This window comes from Electrona antarctica (genome assembly GCF_951216825.1).
Source record: "Electrona antarctica genome assembly, chromosome: 21".
NCBI classification, from domain to species: domain Eukaryota; kingdom Metazoa; phylum Chordata; class Actinopteri; order Myctophiformes; family Myctophidae; genus Electrona; species Electrona antarctica.
Window position 1 is genome coordinate 34,638,879 of NC_136802.1, and position 24,032 is coordinate 34,662,910.

The following is a 24,032-nucleotide window of genomic DNA, read 5'->3' on the forward strand; positions in this document are numbered from 1 at the left end:
ATATCGCCAGATTCGCTCTGATTGGTCAAAATCGGCATAATGGTGAAGTTACCGCCACCATCAGGACTGGGTATAGGATTGCCGTGTTAAAATGAGATATAGTGTGTATGTCACGGATTTTTCTATTGGCATTGAAATGACGAATTAAACATATGAATAGTGCAGGCAGAAGGCACAATCCACTGTTAATTAGGCTGGCCATAAGCCATGAATATAACGGCTTTGAAATGCTGATTCTTACTGAACAGATTGGATGGCGGCGTAGCTGTGATTCACTGATCAAAGGTAAAGAAACACTTTGACGGTGTAGTACACAAGCGTATTGGACTGACACTCCCCACGAGTATTGTAATGACTATTTATTCATTAACAGTCAAGTAAACTATAGAGTTGAATGTTTCTTATAAGTGCACTGTGCTTGTAAATAAATAATTGTGTTCTTACAACTGGGTTTTTCCCACCAGTTAAGTCTCTCTAACCCAAGGCAATAGAACGCCAAGAATGCGTTTTATTTTGTGTAGTTAATTGTCAGTCTCCTTTATATTTAATGCTTTACTGCTGACTTCCCAACTTTCCAAAGCTCTTATCAGAGAAGGAGGAAACTTCAGCGGGATTACAGCATATTACAGCAGTATTGGACATCACCACATGTGGAATTTGCTGGCCGGGGTGGGGGGAAAATCCATGTCTCTGCTTTGGATATATCCCCTCTGGTCATCCATTTGTACGGCCGGTGGGCAGTGGTGGAAAGTAACTAAGTACATTTACTTAACCCATTTTGATCTGAGATCAGATTCTAATTGTCTTCTACATCCTGACAGTTTTCTGAAAAAGCTATGTTTCTATGTCAGTCGTTCTTCGATTTTTCAAAAATAGCAGACCTACAAGCTCGTAGCGCGCCACTCGGTGGCGCGCTATGAGCTTGTAGATCTGCTATTTTTCAATAGCTAAAGCATAACATAATGCTAACACCAAAAGGGGTTCCCGCCCAAAATGGGTTAAGTACTGTACTTATTTTGAGGTATTTGTACTTTGAGTATTCCCAATTTCCAATACTTTTACTTCTACTCCACTATACATCTCAGAGACAAATAATGTACTTTTACTCCACTACAATTATTTTAAAACTTGAATTACTATTTTGATTATTATTACAAAACATATTACCCACTTCAGTCCTATACTATATACATTTCGGCCATTTGACAATAGCCATTCTACAAGCTCACAATCCATTGCGACGCATTGTTAGCTTGTAGATCGCTATTTTCAAAGATCTTTATACATTTTATACAGTAGAAACCTTGTGAAATGGGACATTGTGCAGAATGAGTAGGCCCTAGCTACTTTCTAGTTTTGGTACTTTAAGTACATTTTGATACCAATACTTTCGGTACTTTCCATTTTGAATTGCTGGACTTTTGCTTGTAACAGAGTATTTCTAAATTGCAGTATTGATACTTTTACTTGAGTAAAAGTTCCATGCTGAAAATAGCCGAGTGTAACCAATCATGAAATGACTTGTCTTTTAGTTTTACTGGATCTCTAGTTTTTATTTGTTGACGATATATTTCATCTTAGTTTTAGTAATCATATAGCTTATTTTTTGTTTTAGTTTTTATTTAGTTAAAGACTTGTCTTTTAGTTTTACGAGATCTCTTCACCACTAGTCCCCCCTAACATCTTAGTCTAGTTTGTATTTGTTGACGAAATTGGCCATATATTCCATCTTAGTTTTAGTAATCATAGCTTAGTTTTGGTTTTTATTTAGTTTCCGCCTGTGAAAAAAGGTAGTGGAGGAACATTTCCCGTCATAGTTTTAGATTCAGTCAGACCAAATCAACACACAAGATGCAGAGCAGTACAGTGTTCATTGTGCTCATTCGTATCATCATCCTGTACGTGTGATGGTGAGTCACAGACCTCTGGAGGGACCGAAGATGAGGAGAGGATTCATCGGATGCCGGGAAAAGAGAACATCGGGTTATTTATAATCCACTCACTTATCTGGAATTGGGAGACCTTGCAAAGCCGCTTGCAAAGTGTGTGTGTGTGTGTGTGTGTGTGTGTGTGTGTGTGTGTGTGTGTGTGTGTGTGTGTGTGTGTGTGTGTGTGTGTGTGTGTGTGTGTGTGTGTGTGCGTGTGTGTGTGTGCACGTGCACATGTGTTCGTACAGTGTGTGCGCGTGCGTTTCTATTTTCTTCTTTGATTTAACCAAAAAATATCACTTGCACTACATTTTAGAGCCTTCATCAAACACAGTACTTTCCTAACAGACAGAAGGCAAGTAACCTTTTTATTTTTGGAAAATATTTGTGTGTGCACGTCACTTTAAAAGCATAATTTATATTTCATCAAATAACATAAAAAAACAATCTCTTGATAACAGGCTTGACAAGCCCATAGCTTATTGATATTGGGTCTCCAAATGTGTTATGGAGTTTGTCAGGGCCGGATTAACACCTCTGAGGGCCCCTGGGCACTGAAGCTCGAAGCCCCCCCCCCCTTCGCGCGCGCAACATTTTTGCTGTTTTGGGGCAGTTTTATGCTGTTATATTGGCCTATTTCCGGTCGCCTACCCCCCCCCCAGAGTGACAGCCAATCTAGCGCATTGTTGCTGCTTTACACACAATTGCACTTTTTAGCTGCCCTTCTCACCAACAATAAAACACTAATCTTTTTAGACACCATTTATTTCATTCGGATTAGCAGGGAAATTTTCTGTGGAGCTAAAAAAAATATCAAAACTTTTTTTTTTCTTTTTTTTTGAGGGGCCCCTGGTGCCCAAGGGCCCCTGGGCACGTGCCCAAAGTGCCCATATGGTAGATCCGGCCCTGGAGTTTGTAATGCGCTCAGGTTTTGAGCCCCATATCCCTAGTCAGCACATGGAAGGGGGGGGTGTGCGTTTGCCCTTTGCGTGCTTAACACAAGCTCTGTATCATTTATGTTGTCCGTCGAACAGTTACACTTTCTACTCACATGAGCGCGCATGTGCAAGTAACTCAAGGCTCATTCATAGTCTGGATTTTCGGTGGTGGGGTGACCACCGAACTACAACATGACGTCACGAGCCGCGGTGAAGAGCAAACCACCGCCACCACCCCAGCCATTCTCTCCGTTTTTACTCACCACCGCTCAACGTTATTTCAGCTCCGGTGGTCACCTCACCACCGGAGCGGTGGTCACCCCACCACCGAAAATCCAGACTATGAATGAGCCTTAAGACTAAATCAAAATTTGCTGTCAAAATCAACAGTGCTTGAGAAGCACGGTGTGTAAGTGACTTGGTGTGTACTGGCAGGATGACATTGGTCATTCTTCACAAAGCTTCCTGTTTCGGGATAGAATCCACAGAGACAACTTCTGACTGTCACAATGTCACCGTTACTGCATCGCACACGCGTGCACACACACACACACACACACACACACACACACACACACACACACACACACACACACACACACACACACACACACACACACACACACACACACACACACACACACACACACACAGAGAGTCACGGGGGTGCCTGCAGTGAGTGGCTTTGGCAGGTCAGTAATAGAGGACTTCCTCCGAGGCTGGAGTTGTTTTATGAACAGCGCACTGTTCTGACAGAGAGAGAGAGAGAGTAAGGGGGGGGGGGGGGGGGGGGGGGTAGGTGCCCTCACAAAAACATGCAGTAATCCTGGTATCTACACTGCCTCCCCCTGGTCAGCCGGGGCACCTGATGGAGGAGAAAGGTACTGGTTAGAATAATGTGTTCCCTCCACACGCTATACAGTACGTCCTACCGGGGAAAGTTCCCCCTGTCGGGTGATAAAAGGCGGCCCGCAGGGAAGCATGAGCTCGGTTCGGGGCTCTCCCCAGGTTGGCAGAGGGAGAGTAGCGCCCACGATTACAGCTTTGGCAACGGTGTGAAAAGATGGGTTACAAAATCGCGGGATAAAAATCTAACAAAAAGGGGGAAAAAAAGATCACGTCGCGGGTCAGGGCAGGGCAAACGTAAAATGTTTCTTTTGGGTCACAGGCTAAAACCTTTGGGACCCACTGAACCAGCATGCAGGTCCTGCCGGGCAGCAGTGTCTCAAACTTTATAATTTCAAGGACCACCAGTTTGGTATTGCATTCAGCTAATGACCCCCACCATAACTCTGACAGCTATAGTGTACAAATTGCAATGGTCCATTTGGTTCTCAACTTGTTTTCTGTGGGGACCCCTTGAACCCCTGGACCCTACTTTGAGAGCCACGGCTGTACTAGCCTGCCCCAGCTATACTAGCCAGTGTGATTTCTGGTCTAGAGAGGGGCGGATTCAAATTTGCCGGCGAAAACCGCCCGGTGGATCCGATTTGTATAATGATCTGTGTGGCTAACCCAGGGATCGGAACCTTCCACTTCTCAAGCGGCCACTCCACCTCCTGAACTACTGTTGGCTAAGTGGTTAAAGATGTATCCACGCACGCACGCACGCACGCACGCACGCACGCACGCACGCACGCACACAGACAGACAGACACACACACTCTGAAGAAATTACCTCAACCAGTCCAGTGCATTCTGGCTCCCACTGCACCATACAAACCACCACTTCAAGCAGTTTGTGTTTGTGTGTGTGTGTGTGTGTGTGTGTGTGTGTGTGTGTGTGTGTGTGTGTGTGTGTGTGTGTGTGTGTGTGTGTGTGTGTGTGTGTGTCAAATCACTCTACTGTACATAAACGGTGTCCTATAAGGCCACAGTGACACACTCCTAAATGTCACCAGATCAGCAGGTTCCTCCCAGCGAGGCAAGCTCCCGCTCGGTCTCTGGGTTGCATAATGCAGTATGGTTCCCAAACTGGGGGGCGGGCCTCCCAAAACTATTTTGAGGGGGTCCCCTGGAGCCATTTGCACCACCTCACACTAAGTTCAAACATAGCCTAGTTATAGCTTAAATGGCTTTTACTAAAAGCCATTAGTGTGAGGTGGTGGCAACCCCCTACAGATGATTAGCTTAATGTGCAACATTGATTTCTCAACGGTTGCTAATATTTGGTTCCCGCCCAAAATGAGTTAAGACTCACCCGTGCCTTCCGCGTGCGGTTACGGTCAGAGTTTGGGGCTAGGGTTAGTAATGTCGGAATATTGGGACGTCATACGCACCCGGCGGACAGACCACGTATTGGCCTTAATCTTATAGTTCAAATAGAAAGAAATGTGTGCTCCAATTGACATGTGACGGCTGAGAAACAAACCAACGGTCGTGTCTGTGTATTAATAGCGTACAGACATAAAACCCGCCCTCGCTGATCTCAGACGTCTGTTTACTGTATATCAGTGACATTTGATTAACTCGCCGTGACTGCATCTCCTCTTCTAACCCCAACTAATCCCGTGTGCAATCGACAAAGTCAAGAGATGTGCTACAAGCTGTCCCTAGCCTCCATCAAAGCCCCCATGTAAAAGAAAAAAGAAAAAGCAAGGCTAGGAAAATGTCACGGGCCCACGCCACATTTCAGCCCTAATTACTGGGGGGGTGTGTGCGTGCGTGCACATGTGCATGTGTGTGTGTGTGTGTGTCTCATTGGAGGCCTGATGAGGGGGCTTAACACCAGTGGGATCAACCAGCATTTATCTCGGCCAGAAGAACAGAACAGCTGTGGGCTGACCTGACAGTGCAGTTCACTCTTTCCTTCACATTCAACACACAGCACACCATCCTCAATGTTGTTTCCAATAATAAGAGACCAATCCAGAGGCCGTACCGTTAGAGTTAGCTACCTATTATAAGCCCTATGCAGCAGGGGTCTTCAACGTTTTATTTGATTGCATTATTTTTTTTCCAGGCCAAGGACCCCTATAGCAGAGAAAGAGAAGAAGCAGGGATACCCACTACATGCTGTATACAATTGTGTCGCAGATTAAACTTTTTTTTTTTTAAATAGATTTCATAGATATTTCCATAGACTTGTTTGACAACAATGTTCCCCTCAGAAAAGGGACGCTAGGGTTCAAGTGGTTCAGGTAAAAAAAATCACACCCGTGTGAACTGAGTGGTGTAAGGTCTTATATAGACTGATCAGCTGTGGTCTGACGTAATGTCTGACGTAATGAAATCACACCCGTGTGAACTGGGTGACCATAGCAACCATGCTCGTTTTTTGAGCACAGACAGACAGACAGACTAACAAAGCCAGTTGTAGGAGTGGTTTACACCACTCAAAAATTCCTATCACACAAAGATTATGGGTGTCACACATGAGAATCACATACAGTATAGGGCACCTTATGGGTGTCACATGAGAACCATATAGGGGCACATACTGGCCCCTTTTGCACCAAAATAACTTTGGTTCTAGGACTGGTTCCGTTCATTTTTTGTTCCAGTTCCAAACCAACTTTCAGGGTTCTGAACCAACTCATTTTCAGTGGAAACAATCTGAACTGGTTCAATATTATAGGCAGGAAAAAAGGCCGGAACAGATTAAATCCCGGTGGAAATTACTAAATTAATTTCCATCCATCCATCCATCCTTTCCGCCTGGAAAGGAGTCATCTGAGGTGGTTCGGGCATCTATTTAGGATGCCTCTCGGGCGCCTCCCTAGGGAGGTCCTCGACGCACGTCCCACTGGGAGGAGACCCCGAGGCAGACCAAGGCGCAGTTGGAGGAAATACATCGACTCACTGGCCTTGGAACGTCAAGGAGGAAGTCACTAATGTTGCTCTGGAGAGGGAAGTCTGGAGCACTCTGGTGGAGCTGTTGCCCCCGCGACCCGACTACGGATAAGCGGTTGAAGATGGATGGATGGATGGATAGTACTTATAGTGTATAATCATAGCTTCAATGTACAGATATTATACTGTTAAAGACAGATGTCTTAGCTTATGATTCTTGATGACTATTTCTATGTATTTGATGTATTACTATGTGTTGTTCCCTTTTGGTGTTAGCATTATGTTATGCTTTAGCTATTGAAAAATAGCAGATCTACAAGCTCATAGCGCGCCACCGAGTGGCGCGCTACGAGCTTGTAGGTCTGCTATTTTTGAAAAATCAAAGAACGACTGACATGGAAACATAGCTTTTTCAGAAAACTGTCAGGATGTAGAAGACATTTTTAGAATCTGATCTCAGGTCAAAATGGGTTAAGAGCGTCTGATAAATGCCTAAATTGTAATTCTACATTTCTAAAAAGGGGCTATACAGTATGTGTGTCACACAGACATGCCCCTGAGGCAGAATGACTTTGGAAGCAAGACTCACACACGCAACACTTGCTGTTAACACCTTGCCCTGCGCCACTTTATTTTGTCTCTGGAAACACCCACAGCCGCAGGGCATTATGGTAGCTACCTCAACAATGTCACCAAGCCACTATAGAGACAATAGACATACATAGTCAATGAAAGAATTGTGTGTTGTGCGCACTCTTGAACATGCATCTCCAAAACCATATGAACAATAAGGCCGTCACACACTCAGCAAATGACACTGATGATCCCTGTATCGCTACTTCGAACCCATGCCACCTGGATGAAGACACAGATCCTAGAACCCAGAGTTTTGTCTCCTCTGCGTATAGTGGGGGCGCCGCATGTATTGTCTTGGTGTTGCGTCGTGCTACATGTTGGTTATGTTTTTCTGTTGAACAGACTGCGATTATGATGGTAATGCAAATATAATTGTGATGATCTCAAATAATTGCAATTATTTGCGATTGTGCAATAATTGACAGTGACAGTCCTACATACAGCACACGCACGCAGGCACAGTTTTATACAGTACATGCAATCACAACTTGATAACTGAATCAAAAACTCATGTTCTTCGTCCAGTGTTTTGACGGGTCATGGCTGCGGGCCATATCAGAGCAGCACAGGCAGCAGGCCACCGGGAAATGACTCTTCCGATTGGCCAGTCCGGGTGGCCTGCCATAAAGGTTCCACTCCCTTAAGCCTTATTGGGAAGAATGTTTTTCCAAAGAACGGTGGGCAGTTCACTTTTTCAGATTATCCACTATCTGAAAGGGAGGTAGCGACGGGTTGCTGGCTGCATACAAATAAAAGAATTGACCAGGACAGGACCCCTAATAGTGTATCTGCACTCTGCAGGACACCCATCCCTACACCCCTTCCTGAACAATGACATCAGCTACCACAGGACTCCTGTCCCTACTCCCTTCCCTAGGACAACCCACCCTGGGCAAGACCTACGCTGAAGACTATCAGCGGAAGTGGCGGAAGTGTTGCGTGTAAGATAACAACGTCACGCGGTGCGGCTGTGTTTACTAGTCCCCACCCAATGATCATTTCAGCGGGAATACATTTTCGGTAACACAACGCTGCGATTGGTCAAAAAACGTTAACTTCCGGGGGTGGGGTTACACGGCGGAAGTCCCGCCTTTCGATAGCTTCTCTGCCTTAGGTTGTGACCAGGCTCTTCTTTTTCGCAGTTAAGTGAGCCTGGGACCGAGGCTAAGGACAACCTGGCCAATGCTCCAAACATTTTTTATTCTGCATTTTGACCTGAGATCAGGTTCTAAAAATGTCTTCTACATCCTGACAGTTTTCTGAAAAAGCTATGTTTCTATGTAATGTCGTTCTTCGATTTTTCAAAAATAGCAGACCTACAAGCTTGTAGCGCGCCACTCGGTGGCGCTCTATGAGCTTGTAGATCTGCTATTTTCCAATAGCTAAAGCATAACATAATGCTAACACCAAAAGGAGTTCCCGCCCAAAATGGGTTATTCTGCATTTGAGCCGCGGACCACCCTCTCAGACCCAAGACTAAAAGAATATTTTTGTAGGATTTTGTCTACAATTCTATGCCGTATTGACGTTGGTACCAGAGAGAGAACACAGGCATTGATCAAAACAACAATTATTTATTCTACATTCTCTAATTGTGTAGACAGATGTTTAAGAACAGTTTAACTCTTGATGGCGTGAAATGAAACCAAATGGACACGTAAGCGTCCATTTGGTTTAATTTTGCGCTCTCAAGAGTTAAAGATCTATATGGGTCCATTTGGTTACCTGCAACTCTCCAGCTGGGGACCACCTGGAACCCCTTCAAGGACCACAGGTGGTCCCTGAACCCACTAGTTGAAAACCACTGTCCTAGACCATACATGGGCAACTAACTGGTGGCCCCCGGGCCACATGCACACCCCCAGCTTCACTTAATGCGGCCCACAGGTTAATATCCAGCTTTTCTTGCCACTTCTATTTTCTTGACTGCTTGCCCTGTTTTTAGCTGACTAGGTTCCATACACCGTTTATGCTGATCTTGCTCTTTGAAAGTTGCTCTGGACACGAGTGTCTGCCAAATGCCTCTAATGCTCACAATGTATCGCGGATGAGACGCGCTATGTTCTCGCAGATCGGCTATTTCCGACACAATGTATAAGTCGGCCTTGAAACTAATGTAGATCAGTGTTTCTCAAAGTGGGGCACGGCCTTGAGGAGGAGGATCCAAACGGGCCCTTGCAGGCGTGCAACTCTGAGTGTGTACAAATACGTTGTTTGGTTCCATTTGCACATTAAGGGAAGTCCATGGAATATAAAAATAAGTTTGAGAACCACTTTCCAAAATCACTGTAGACCGACACCATGACAAATGCACCGACTACTGTTCAAACGGCAATGCAATGAACCGTATACAATCCCAAAAAACGTGATCTATTTCTTTATGGGAGTTTCCCAAATCACTGTAGACTGACACCATGACAAATCGACTACTGTTCAAACGGCAATGCAATAAACCGTATACAATACAAAAAAACGTGATCTATTTCTTTATTCCACACGTACAGAGAGGCTGGCTGCCTCAGACACTGTCCTCTTGACTCTGGCTGTGACCTGGCACACACCACCATGCAGCCTCTGAATGGCTGTGATCTGGCTCCACACCAGCTCGCACAGCCCTGAGAAGCAAACAGGATGCATGATGAGGCCATTACCAAGGTCATTACACTGGAGCTGACTGAGAAGACTAATGAAATAACACACACTGGAATTGAAAACAAACAACAACCAACAACTCAAAATAGTTAATAGGGAATATGATAACTAACCGTATTGTGCGTTTACTAAAAAAATAAAAAATAAACTGAGACAAGATGTTAGTCTCAGTCTTAGTTTTAGTCTTTGTCCAATCGATATTTCAAACATACTTGGATACGTTGATATGAAATTTGCTGTACCAGTTTTAACTGTAAATATACATTATTACACAATACTTTTACTGACCTTTTTGTGCCCCATAATGCAACAAAAAAACAAACGTCTAAAAAATGTCTAAAACTAAACAAAAACGTAATGTTTTCATTAGATAAAAAACTAAACTAGCAACCAACTTGAGGAAGGAATTGAACTGAAATTATAACATTCAAAACTGAATTACTATTATAATTCAGTTTTATAATAATAATAATAATAATAATAATTGAGTTGGTTCTCTTTTCATAATGTATAAGGTCAAGTAACAGTTTAGTTTGGGCAGCTTTAGGGATAACTGCATTTGCACTTTGGTCTGGTACATTTAGGCAGAAACAGACTGACAACTCTTTTCTACGTAGCTTAGGGCAAATAGCTTCCATTAAGAGGATTTATTTAGTGCAGTGATGTTTTCGAGGAAGTTGAGGAACACATGCAGGCTCTTCTTTGGACTTCTAACGCCAACTGTTCACCTATTCTTTGCGAAATGTTCACATATTATGACCATAAGAAGAGACATGTCAGCCTGGCTCCCACATCTTAACACTTAGGTCGCTAGCATTTATTGAAAAATTACTACATAAAATTAGGCTTCAATTGACTTTAATCGTCGGCAATGGCGCGGAGGGTGTTAAAACAAATTTTTATTCCTTGGCTTTTAAAACCCTGATGTATTTTTGTACTCATGTTTAACTGCATTGTGTGTTCTTTTTGTATTTATGTTTTTATTGTTGTTCTGCCTACTGTACACAGCACTTTGGTCAACTCAGTAGAGTTCACATGGTTAAAATGTACTTCCGTTTGTCCAACTTTTATCCAACTTCCTTTTGGATAATGTGATATCCGACTACGTGTGTCCATGCATCCCAAAATACTGCCAACCAGAACCCATCATTCTGGCTGCAAATAGTTGCTGTCAGGCAGAAACCTTGTATCTCCATTTTTATACTTTTTTTTTTTAATTAATGGGATGCCGCACTTCGTCAGATCTACAAACTCACAACGTGACACTGTGCGAGCCTGGCTGTATAATACAGTAGGTCTGCCATTTTAGATATTTCCCCAAAACATTGAATGTAAAAAAGTGTTAACAAAACAGCTTGAGACTAAATACAAACTATATTGGATTCATTTGGAACACAGCTTTTTTTTTCCCATTTCATGAGAGGTTTTGGACATACAAGCTTTCCAGCTGACCGTAATTATGATAACGATGGCCAGACCCTGAGCTCCACAGACATGGGCATACTCAGCAGCTGATATAAATCAGCAGATCCCGACGGCAGACATCTTGACAGATGATTGGAGACGTTTCGAGTCAATCCAAGGGAAGTGCATCCCTGATAGTATAGGCTAACATGTGTTACCGCTAATCGTGTGTGGCACATCACGATGATATAGTGGCCTGCATGACTGAATTATGCTCCATTTGAGCACGGTTTAAATCATTGATTTGTTTATCTTATTGTCCAGGCTAGCTGAGCACAAGGGCATCGCTACGCATAGTTTTAGTCGACTAAAGAGTGACACTAAAACATTTCAGAAGACTAAATTATGACAACAACTAAATGGAATTTTATTCAAAAGACTATATGACTAAAACTAATTCAAAATTTGCTGTCAAAATCAACACTATCTAACATCAGTTGAATCATGTGGACCTCAGCATCCTAATGCCAACAAGTGTTGTTTTTGCAGCAAATTTCTATTTTAATTTTAGTCACAGTCTCTTGAATAGTTTTCATTTAGTTTTAGTCACCTGGAATTTTTTTGTGTTAGTCTAGTGTTAGTCTAGTTTTAGTCGACTAAATGTCATGCGATTTTAGTCGACAAAATCTACAGTTGATTTAGTCGACTAGTATGTATTTTGACGGGCCTTGATGCCGTCGTGTAATGACTGTTTTTACACTTGCTGAAAATAGCTGATCTACAAGCTCACAACTTGTGAACTTGTAGATCTGCTATATCAGCATGCATGCAAGTGTAAAATGACTTATACTGGATCTCTTGTCCATTAGTCCCTTCCTAACATTTTCGTCTTAGTTTTAGTCGACGAAATCAACACTGCTGAGGCTGACTGATGCCTGAGACATCAGTCAGCTATCTGTGATATCTGTGATCTGTACTGCATCAATTCTATGTATGACTCCAAATTTGGTCGACGTTTTAGCTCCATTCTAAAAATATTTCATATGGGAATTATTGTTATTATTATGTTTTTTGTATGAGGTATGGTACTTCTGTGACATATTTATAATTGTAGGTATTTAGCATTATGCTCTTATGGCCTCTTAGGTGACCTACACAAGGAATTTGGCACTATTCGGTTAAGCGGTTTGGGAGATTAACTCCACATACACACCCCCACACACACACAAACCCCCCACCCCACGCACGCACACGCACACGCACACACACACACACACACACACACACACACACACACACACACACACACACACACACACACACTATAGAGCCAGGCTGTAAAATTCATCTCTCTCTGGTTATTTTCAAATGGAAATGATATGAAAACGTTGGAGAACCAACCACTAACGTGATAGGGCTGAGCCCCATGTGTCTCCGCTAATATAAGAGATACTTCACAGGGAGGCCCAGGGGTCCCTGAGGGGTCCCTAGTATGAGAGATACTTCACAGGGTGAGGGGTCCCTAGTATGAGAGATACTTCACAGGGAGGCCCAGGGGTCCCTGAGGGGTCCCCTAGTATGAGAGATACTTCACAGGGAGGCCCAGGGGTCCCTGAGGGGTCCCTAGTATGAGAGATACTTCACAGGGAGGCCCAGGGGTCCCTGAGGGGTCCCCTAGTATGAGAGATACTTCACAGGGAGGCCCAGGGGTCCCTGAGGGGTCCCCTAGTATGAGAGATACTTCACAGGGAGGCCCAGGGGTCCCTGAGGGGTCCCTAGTATGAGAGATACTTCACAGGGAGGCCCAGGGGTCCCTGAGGGGTCCCCTAGTATGAGAGATACTTCACAGGGAGGCCCAGGGGTCCCTGAGGGGTCCCCTAGTATGAGAGATACTTCACAGGGAGGCCCAGGGGTCCCTGAGGGGTCCATACTTCACTGGGAGGCCCAGGGGTCCCTGAGGGGATTCCAGGGGCACCAGCAAATGAGGAATATATCATTGTAGATCAGCGTTTTTCTACAAATGTTGACAAATTATGAGGGTCGCTTGGCACAAAATCTGCCCAAATGGGGAGTCCACAGCTAAACAATCAACAATCAACATGGGCAGTGGTGGAAAAAGTACTACATTTTTTTTGTTGCTTGTAGATCGGCTATTTTCAAATGGCCGAAATATATATAGTAACTAAGGTTTTAAAATGGAGTAAAAGTACAATATTTGCCTGAGATGTAGTGGAGTAGAAGTTAAAGTATTGGAAATTGGGAAAACTCAAGCAAAGTAACTTTTTTTTTTAACTTAACCCATTCTGGACGGGAACCCGTTTTGGTGTTTTAACTAAGCATTATGTTATACTTTAGCTATTGAAAAATAGCAGATCTACAAGCTCATAGCGCCACCGAGTGGCGCGCTACGAGCTTGTAGGTCTGCTATTTTTTAAATATCGTGAAAATGAGGCACAAATCTTTGAATATATATTCGTTCAGAAGCCTCCTTAAAACAAATAGACTAAGTTACTTTCCACCAGTGAACTTGGGGATCCTTGACATGAACATGTTTGCAAGTCACCGCCTTAACCACAACCAACCAAATTGCTAACGTAACACCGCTTTTGCTCCTACTGTAAACCATGGTGCTTCTTGCCAGTACTCTAAGTGATAAAGGGAGGAAACTTTGATTGAAACGATGGAGGAATGTTGGCCCAGGTTCGTAGGCTCAATGTTTCTGTCCAAGAGTTTCTCTGTTCATAGATACCGCTGCCACGGAGACCCTCAAACAGATGTTCCGCAACCATCTGATCTCAGCCGGGGGATTTTTTTATTGAAATACCACGGAATATGAAGCACATGCATGCATGTGCACGCACACAGGCACTCACACACACACGCACACAAGCACACAAACTTGCACCAAAGGCATACTTTGAGAGGGGAATTTTATTTGCCATATCACCAAATATCGCACGATACGTTCACGTGTTCGGCTATTTTCGGAGCACTGGTGCGCAACCAAGTACAAAATGAGGCACACCTCCAACCCTAACCAACCACCAAACCTAACCTCTAAAAATGTCCCAAACAGTGGGTCCATGTTTAAGTAAATATCCCCCTTTATTGGATTCTTATTTTAATATGTAATAACATTCTAAAAATTAAAAGAAATTCCATAAATTCCACCGATTTAACTTTTAAGGAGAAGTGAAAATAGCTTGCAACACGTTGCGGAGTAAGCTTGTAGATACAATTTATCTTTTGGGACTTGAGCTAAAAGGTTTGGGAACCGCTGCTAATCAAATGCTAATCCTTTTTTTAAAGCAGAACCATTTATTTTGTGAGGACCAGGAACACTGTCCCTAATTTGTACTACATGTGGGGACATTAAGTCCACAAAGGTCAACGTCATGTGTCTTCATGTGTCCCAAACTGGCCGATTTATGTTACAGCAGATATTGAGAACTCTAAAACACAGTAAACATAATATTAGACATGGACACCAGATCCAGATAGTGTCCCCAACAACAACAAATGCATCACAAGCATTCTTAGAGAGGGACATTTTATTGCAATACCACGCTTTGCACGCACGCGCACGCACACACACACCTGACCATGCTTGTCAGAGTCACACAGGAACATCCTGGCCAAGCGTGCATGTGGTGAGCAGCTGTCATCACACACACATGTGCACACACACGTGCAAGCACGCACGCAGGCACACACGCACGCAGGCACACACACACACACACGCAGGCACACACACGCACGCACGCACGCACGCACGCACGCACGCACGCACGCACGCACGCACGCACGCACGCACACACACACACAGATATTTGAACAGAACTTTCCAGACCTGTGACAGTGCTAGAGAACGTGCGTTGGCACCCTGCCAACATTCCATCAGCAGGTTTTCACATTTCATCAAAACACCACAGACCGACCGGGAGACAAACGTGATGTACCGACAACACACCTCCCATGTCACCATTGTCCCTTAACCTCAACCTTTAGGCTATTCTGGCACTGCACAGCTACTGTACTGTACTGTGTTATGGGGGACGATTCTGTCTGTACTGTCTGCTACAAGCACACAGTACACACACACACACTGCACGCACACACATGCGTGTGACACACGCACACACCCACAGACACCACCCTATCTCAGTCATTAGCCCAATTTGACCTGAGATCAGATTCTAAAAATGTCTTCTACATCCTGACAGTTTTCTGAAAAAGCTACGTTTCTAACTTTCTATGTCAGTGACAGTCGTTCTTCGATTTTTCAAAAATAGCAGACCTACAAGCTCGTAGCGCGCCACTCGGTGGCGCGCTATGAGCTTGTAGATCTGCTATTTTTCAATAGCTAAAGCATAACATAACAAACAAAGGGGTTCCCGCCCAAAATGGGTTAGTAGTTCAAACAGCATGTGGATCATTGACTCATGCTGCATGGGCTCCATGCTAACTTGCGCACAGTAAAAAGTCCCGAGCGGCAGACGCTGATTGGTTCTTCCGCTTTTTGGTTTGGTCCACCCAGCGCTTGGGGGCCAGACTCAATGTCATGATGATGTGAATTCCCACAACGGGGATGGTTTGGGCCTAGTGGTTTTCATCCTTTTTCATATCAAGGTCCAGTATTTATTCGGCGTTTGAGCCACGGGACCACCATTTGACGAGATCTAGCGTCTCAAGACCCAAAACGTAGAATATTTTGTTATCGTTTTGGTCCATGCTTGATGTGGTACCATACGAGAGATAACAGGCAAACGTTGAACTATGACAATTCTTCTACATTCTCCAATTGTGAAAATTAAGTAATGCAGATGTTTAACAACAATAATTTAAACGTCTGAATTTCTTGAGTTACTCTTACGTTCTCAAGAGTTAAAGATCTATAAGGGTCCATTTGGTTACCAATTCTTCATCATTGTCTCCACCAGGCTGAAGGCATGGGGAGAGTATGTTTTGCACTCCGTTCGTGTGTGTCCGACCGTCCGTCCTTCCGTCCGTCTGATACCAGGTAATCTCCGGCACTGTCAGTGCCAAATTTTGCACTCACACTCCTTGGATGCCAACGATGAACCTCTGCCCCAGGTTTTACAGAACGGCCTGTTATAGCGCCACCAGGAGGCCGACTTTTGAAAAACACATTTTTTGATATTACTACTCCAGATTCTGTCTAAAAATCCCGCAAATTGTTACACACCATCTCTATAGTCATGTGTTTAAGACGGATCTGTCTGATATTTCAGATTCCATCCTAATTGGCTAACATTGGCTTTAAAATTTGCAGGATTGGCCCGTTTTGGACAAAAAGCCTCAAATCATGAACAACATGAGTGTGCAATTTACGTGAAAACTTTCACAGACTGAGGAATATATCCCACCCTTTTCACATTGGCCTGTTATAGCGCCACCAACAGGTGGATTTTTGCAAAAACACATTTTTGGAACAAAATGCCTCAAATCATCCAATTGCCATCCAAGGCGTAAGAAGAAATGTCACCCTTTTCACATTGGCCTATTATAGCGCCACCAGGAGGCCACAACCTGACCTGCCCTGACCTGTGCCCCGAGGGGACCACCTTGAACCCGCTCAGGGACCACTGGTGGTCCCGGACCGCTGGTTGAGAACCACTGGTTTAGGCTATTAAATGAATGAGGATTTCTACAGTGTGGCAATGAGCTATAGAGCAGCAGGCCTAAGAGAGACTGTGGCATCAGAGGCGTATCTACAATAAGGCGAGGGCAGGCGTCCGCCTGTCCAAATCCATTTCTGGCCTGGCCAAAATCCATACAAGGAGAAAAAAAGGACAAAAACAAGACCTGAGAACTATTAATGGCCAGCTGATTGGCCGTTGCGGTAGAGCGCGACCCTCAATCACCCATTGGAATGTAAATGCATGCCTTTCAGCCTTTGTATCCTACTCGTCTGGCAGGTATATCTCTTTGAAAACCTTTAGTGCTACGATTGTGCGCGGGGAGACGACAATTAACACATATTGTCTGCCCAAAACGTAATTCCTGGATACGCCACTGCTGTCACCTTCAGCCAGAACTATAGGCCCCTCGAGTCAAACAAAAAACAATGTTGACGAAATTATGTGACGTACGTACAGTACGTACGACCCCCTCGTACATGACACATCCGCTAACATCATGTTGTTGTGTCATCTTGGTCGTCATGGTGACACAGCACTGTGACAGAAGGCTATACGTATATGGACCATCACATCATCATCACAGGGCTATCATCACAGAGATAGCATCTGCCGTTTTTGGGCTCGTCTCAACAATAGCCAAAACGTTCACCTGAAAACACCAAATATACAAGCTCACGACGCCTAGCACCACGCTGCCTTAATTGTGTGAGCTTGTAGATCTGCTATCTTCGGGCAGCGAAGAGATTTGGTGTAGAGGGGGAAAATGACAGTTATAAATAAATATAACTCTGGAGCAGAGTAACTGCATTGCAACATAACTGGAATGGACACACTCAGCATGGAGGTGGGTGTGTGTGTGCGTGCGTGTGTGATGGTAGTGGCATGTTTTATGACATTTGACATGGGCACAGAGTCACAGACAAACCAAGAATTATTGTCAAGCTGATATTGACAATTTTGAATTTGCATGTGTAAACCCATATGCTGCAAGAAAAACAAACATCCCATATAGTGTTAGGCTATAATTCATCATTCACAACTTTGTAACCGTGATTGTGCAAAATGGAACCAAAATGTGGGCCCATTTTTTCCCATACATTTGCACCCTCTATGAGTTAAATGTTAACCTCAGGATTTCAGCAATTCAATATATGCAAATCTTACCTGTGCTGTTCATGATGATGCCGCCGATTCCCTGACGCCTATCTCTCTATCTCTCTCTCTCGCTCTCTCTCTCTCGTTCAGCCGTCAAATGCCGTCTACGTTCACCTGCGTGCGCATCACTGGGGTTGACAAGCAGGCCATGGGTGGTGATGGGAGCGCACAGCTCTCAGTATACAGATGATGATGCACGCAGATCCTATACAGTTACCCCGCTGCTTCTCCTTGTGGGATCGCGTGTTTCTTATTCTGCAGTAAATCCGGGAATAAAACAAACCGTCTAAGGTTTCAACGTCATGCAAGTAAGGGTCTGATGTCTTAATTGTTTCCTCCGACCTCCAGTCCCTCCCTGGGCGACGACACGGGGACTGACTGACCGACAGACGGACGGACGGATGGATGATGGGTGTGGTGGACTGGACCATGCAGCCCCGACGCACATCCGCGGAGAAACAGAGTATTGCGACGCTGGATGGATGCGATCAGCAGCACAGCAGCCTGCACTGGCCAGCAGCATCAGTAGCTCTAGGCTGCGGTACTGTATCCCATAGCCCGGCCGAACAGGCAGCGCTGCGATTGGCTGCTTTAGGTTGTCAGGCCAACCGCTTATTGCCTTGTTTACCCCCCCCCCCCCCCCCCCCCAGATGTCCATAATAAATGAAACATCTGTTACTTTAATAATTGATAACTAAATTAGGCCTAGTCGGGGGGGGGGTGAAATAAGTGGAAAATGTTTGAATAAAATATTAAGCATTTTAACAACACAAATACTGCGGTCCCTGACCATGGCACAACATTTCCAGATGGCCGGTCCACGACCAATATTGATATGGACACATTGGACAGTGCTGTGGTGTAAAGTGTAAACAAGTAGCCTATATTAAAGTAGGCTACATTTAGCCCATATGTAACTCAAGGCTTAGGCTACAGTGCAATTTTGAGAATTAACCACTGCCTGCTATTATTTAATTAAGCTACTGTAGGCCTCCAAGATAGACAAATAGAAGCACTGCATGTGTCCTTTAATTGATTACCCCAACTGGAAACAGGTGCGTGACAGTAAAGTTCCTTTCCTCCGCAGTGAGTCAGCACTCAGCAAGAACCATAAGAGATATAGAGGCGAACTTAAAAAGATTCCGAGCCAGGCACACTGTTTAGTTGAAACAATGATTAGAAGCCATTAAAGCTTAGCAAACATAACAAATGGTGCTAAAACTTCCTGCAAGACGTTTCGGCTCCCATGCAAAGCCTTCATCAGATCTTTGGGCTGTGAGAGCGACGTACCGCGGGTATTCATGGGATGTGTAGTCTTTGAACATGAAGCGGCGCATTAGGAAAAAGATGAGCGCCTATGCTTATTGTCTCTGTCTGTAGTAGACCTATTTTGCAAATGCACTATGGTAGACAGTGCGTTTTACAGTTTTTTCAATTACTCTCTTTCATAATCATAATGCACACATGCAGCCCTACAGTAAATGTTGCATATAGGCCTAGGGTTCAAAGTAAAATGTATTGAGTTCATATCACACAAGTTAGCTCTGCCGATTTCAGTTGAATTAAGATCATTAATTTCATCAAGATTAATTTAATATCTCCTCATAGGATAGCCTACATATACATCCAGAATATATGTCATTTGATCCTATGGTAGATCCTATGGTATCCTAAATAACTTCATATAGTCAATTTAATCACATCAAATTTTGAATCTCCAATTCTATTTTGGCGTAGGCTGGTAATTCCTTCTCTTGGTGGAAAGTAAGTAGCCTGGCTAATAAGCCAGACTCAAATCTCAAATCTCAAAGGGCTAAGTCCTGCCCTATGCGGGAGCTAACTATCTCCGTAGACAACGCCCTGGTAAAGTCTGTCCCGACAGCCAGGAACCTTGGTGTTGTCCTGGACAGTCAGCTCTCGTTCAAAACACACATCACAGCTGTCACTAGATCCTGTAGGTTTACACTCTACAACATACGACGAATTAGACCGTTCCTCACCCAGGAGTCAGCCCAGCTCCTAATCCAGACAACAGTCTTGTCAAAACTTGACTATTGCAACTCCCTCCTTACTGGCCTACCGGCATGTGCACTTAAGCCCCTCCAACTGATCCAAAATGCCGCAGCACGCTTGGTCTTCAACCAACCTAAATTCTCACACGTCTCCCCCCTTCTCCGCTCGCTCCATTGGCTCCCGGTCGCTGCCCGCACAGAATACAAAACTCTGATGCTGGCATTCAAAGCAACCAAAGGCATGGCCCCCCCATATCTCACAAGTATGATCGTACCCTACAAACCCTCCCGCTCACTCAGATCAGCCAACGCAGGGAAGCTGGAGGTACCTTCACTAAAAACGCCGGGACAACGCTCCACACGTCCCAAACTCTTCTCCCTTCTGGCTCCAAAACTATGGAATGCACTTCCCATTGCAGTCAGAACTGCAGCCTCACTCCCAATCTTCCGCCGTAGTCTGAAAACCCACCTCTTCAGACTCCACCATGGCCCGTAGCACTTGCCCTAGCCTAGCCCCTTAGATAGCACATTATGTAGACTTAGATAGTATTTTAAACAGACTTATAGCTTGTTATGTAGACAGCTCTAGAATTGCACTTTATGTAGTCATAGCACTTTATAGTACACATGTATAATATATTATATAGTATAGTATGTATAGTTTACATAGATACTCCACTGTTACGTTCTTAGTTTACGCATGATTCATGATAACTACTTTTTATACATGTGATGTATGCCATGCTTTTTGTTATTGCTTAATGTAAGTCGCTCTGGATTAAGAGCGTCTGCTAAATGCCTAAATTGTAAATTGTAAATCACTGATTCGGTCTGGCTTATTAGCCAGGCTAGAAAGTAAGTAGGCTACATTTGCATAGTATAGGCCCTACTGTACTCACACATTTGAGTTTACTTTACTGGATAGGCTACTTTCAATTTTCATTAATTTTAGCCACGACATTTCAAAGGCAAATATTGAACTGCACTATAATTAGGTCTAGTTACTTTGTAGATTTGGATTATTATTACAAAACCACTTCAGACCTATACTTTGGCATATGCTACTTAATATACTTTACTTTTGGTAGGCTACATTTTTATGGCAATATACTTTTACTCAAGTAGCCTAAATATTCAATAGTGAAGTACTTCTAAAATAGAGTATTGATACTTTTACAAAATGATATTTAAGCAACAATATTATACCACCAGTCCACCTCTTCTGTCTGTGCGCTGACATACACTGTGAGTTCTGTGCTTGCCTTTACTTTCCTGCGCTCTGCTGGTACAAATATATCACTACATACGAGCATCCTTGAAATGAATGAGTGTGAGAACTCGTGGTATGCAGCCAACTGCAGTGTGACTCTGCGTCTCAAAAGCATCCACCGCCTAGAGAGAGAGAGAGAGAAAGAAAGAGAGAGAGAGAGAGAGAGAGAGAGAGAGAGAGAAAGAGAGAGAGAGAGAGAGAGAGAGAGAGAGAGAGAGACCGACCTTTCTTGAAAGATGAAGTGACATGATGTGTTTCACTCATCATTAGGATCACAGGGGAAACAAGTCCCCATGACTTTTTTGTATTATCCTTTTATCCTTAAAAAAGGCTAAACAAAGTCCATAAAGACTTGGCTGCCACATGACGTAAAGCCATGCATTGGAGGGGCCCCTCGAAATGGTCTTAAAAAGTCGTAGTAGTTCTTAAAATGTCACTTCACTGACATCTGGGGACCCCCACAATCCTTGAGAACCACTGGTCTGACGTATATGGCATAATGGATTTCATTGATTATGCATGTTTATACAAAGTGGTACTTTATTTTTGAGACACTTTATCCTAGACACAGGTTTAATGTTTGTCTTTAGTTCAATGTTTGTTTTGTAAACGCCATTGACACTCCCGATCTTCCGCCGTAGTTTGAAAACCCACCTTTTCAGACTCTACCATGGCCCATAGCACTTACCCTACCCCCTTAGACAGCACTTTTTTTAGACTTAGATAGCATTTGAAATAGACTTATAGCATGTCATGTAGACAGCACAATAACAGTACAGCATAGTATAATATATATGTTTAGCTTATATGTATAATGTCATTATATATAGATATGTTCTAGTTACGTTCTTAGCTTACGCATGTTTATTGATAAATGCTGTTTATATATGTGATGTATTCCCATGCTTTTTGTTCTTGCTTAATGTAAGTCGCTCTGGATTAAGAACGTCTGCTAAATGCCTAAATTGTAAATTGTAAATTGTAAATTGTAAATTGTAAATTGTAAATTGTAAAATGTACGTCATAATGTGCCTCATTACGTCACATTGTCTCTTTATTGTTAATGGCGTTTAATGTTTGTGTTTGCACCGTTTGTTTTACATCACCATTACATCACCTAATCAACATGAGTTAGACTTTAATATATTAGCGCCCCTCACTTCACACAGGTGTGATTTTTTACCAATGCTAGGCTCAAATTGAATGACATATTTGCTGTGATGGGTCATGTTTAGAGTGAGTGACGTCAGCCGTGATGTGTGGGTATTCCAGAGTCTGAGGTATTTAAACCATGAATGTGACTGTATCAATCATTACACCGAGACGCCATCCCGGCCATCATTGTAACACAAACGGAAATGGCCGTGGCAGTGGCAAAGCCATCGCTCCGCAAAGGCGAATATGTAAAGGCAATAGAAAGATTTTCCGTGAAACTGATTAGTACGCCAGATGACAAGAATTACCTCGCCTCTCGGTCAGCATGCTTTTTGAAGTTGGGGGACACCAAAAGGGCTTTACTTGATGCTGAGTCCTCTCTTAAGAAGGACATGTCGTTTTACAGGGGGTTGTTCTGTAAGGGAGAGGCGCTGTTCGCCATGGGGGAATTCGAATCTGCACTTGTGTGGTACAACAGGGCATACAAGGAGCGTAAAACTCTGAAGGAGTGTAAACTCGGCATCCAGAAAGCAAAAGAAGCTATCGAAAATGGTGTGGACAGGGTTTTACATTCTACACTATTCACTGTAAAGGAAGAGGATAGGGAACAAGTGGTCATCATGGATAAGGAACTGGAGATACTGGAGAAGGAATTTATAGAACAAAACAAAAAAAAACACAAGCACCATAAGAAATGTATAAAGCCCTGTTGCATGCCACCGCCGGATCCCGTGCTTGACATGCCCAAGCCACTCGCCGAGTCCAGGCAACCGTGCGCAAGGGAAGAGCGGGTAAAGACGACCTTCAGGGACGACACGTGGTACGAAGAGAGAGAGAGGTTGATAAATCAAAAGCTGAGGTTGGCCGGAAAGCTGACCACTGCCGAGTCCAGGATAAAATTCCTGGAGAAACAGATGAAAGCAGCGGCGAGCGAGCTCAACGTCAAGAAACAGAGGACTGACATGGACAACTGTAGGACGGAATATCTGGAGAAAAGAATGAGAGCGGCGGCGAACGAGCTCAAAATCGGGAAGGAGACCACTTACAAGGCCGATAATAGGTCTAAGAAAGCCCTCTTGACCCCGCTCTCCGAACAGAAACGCAAAGAGCTCCTCTGGACCACCTACGCGCCGAGATACAACAAGACCCGTCGCCATAACCCGCCACCTATGGATCATTACGAGATGGCCCTGGATCAGGGCAAGGCGCTACAAGACGAGTACGCGGCCAGGGACGCCATGGTTCAGAAACCACCCGGTGAGAAATGGCAACAGGAGCGAAGGCAAGTGCAGAGGGAAGTCGACGCGAGTAGACAAGTGCAGAGGGAAGTCGACGCGAGTTACAGGAACGTGCCTGTCACGAGGGAAGACCAGTGGCAGCAAGAGAAGGACGATCTGCTGGAGACAAAGCAGACGTTGACTGGATTG

The 24,032-nt window shown here is 44.0% G+C and overlaps 1 protein-coding gene across 2 annotated transcripts in view; it reads left to right on the forward strand.

Annotated features, from left to right (window-relative positions):
* The first annotated feature begins 6,769 nt into the window (after nt 1-6,769).
* The window catches only part of LOC306914491 (putative E3 ubiquitin-protein ligase TRIML1), a 56,636-nt gene continuing 39,373 nt past the window's right edge, over nt 6,770-24,032 (forward strand). For both annotated transcript variants that reach the window (XM_079491535.1, XM_079491537.1), the window contains exon 1: nt 6,770-6,773. The gene's annotated coding sequence lies outside the window, so the exon portion shown is untranslated. The remainder of the gene's footprint in view (nt 6,774-24,032) is intronic.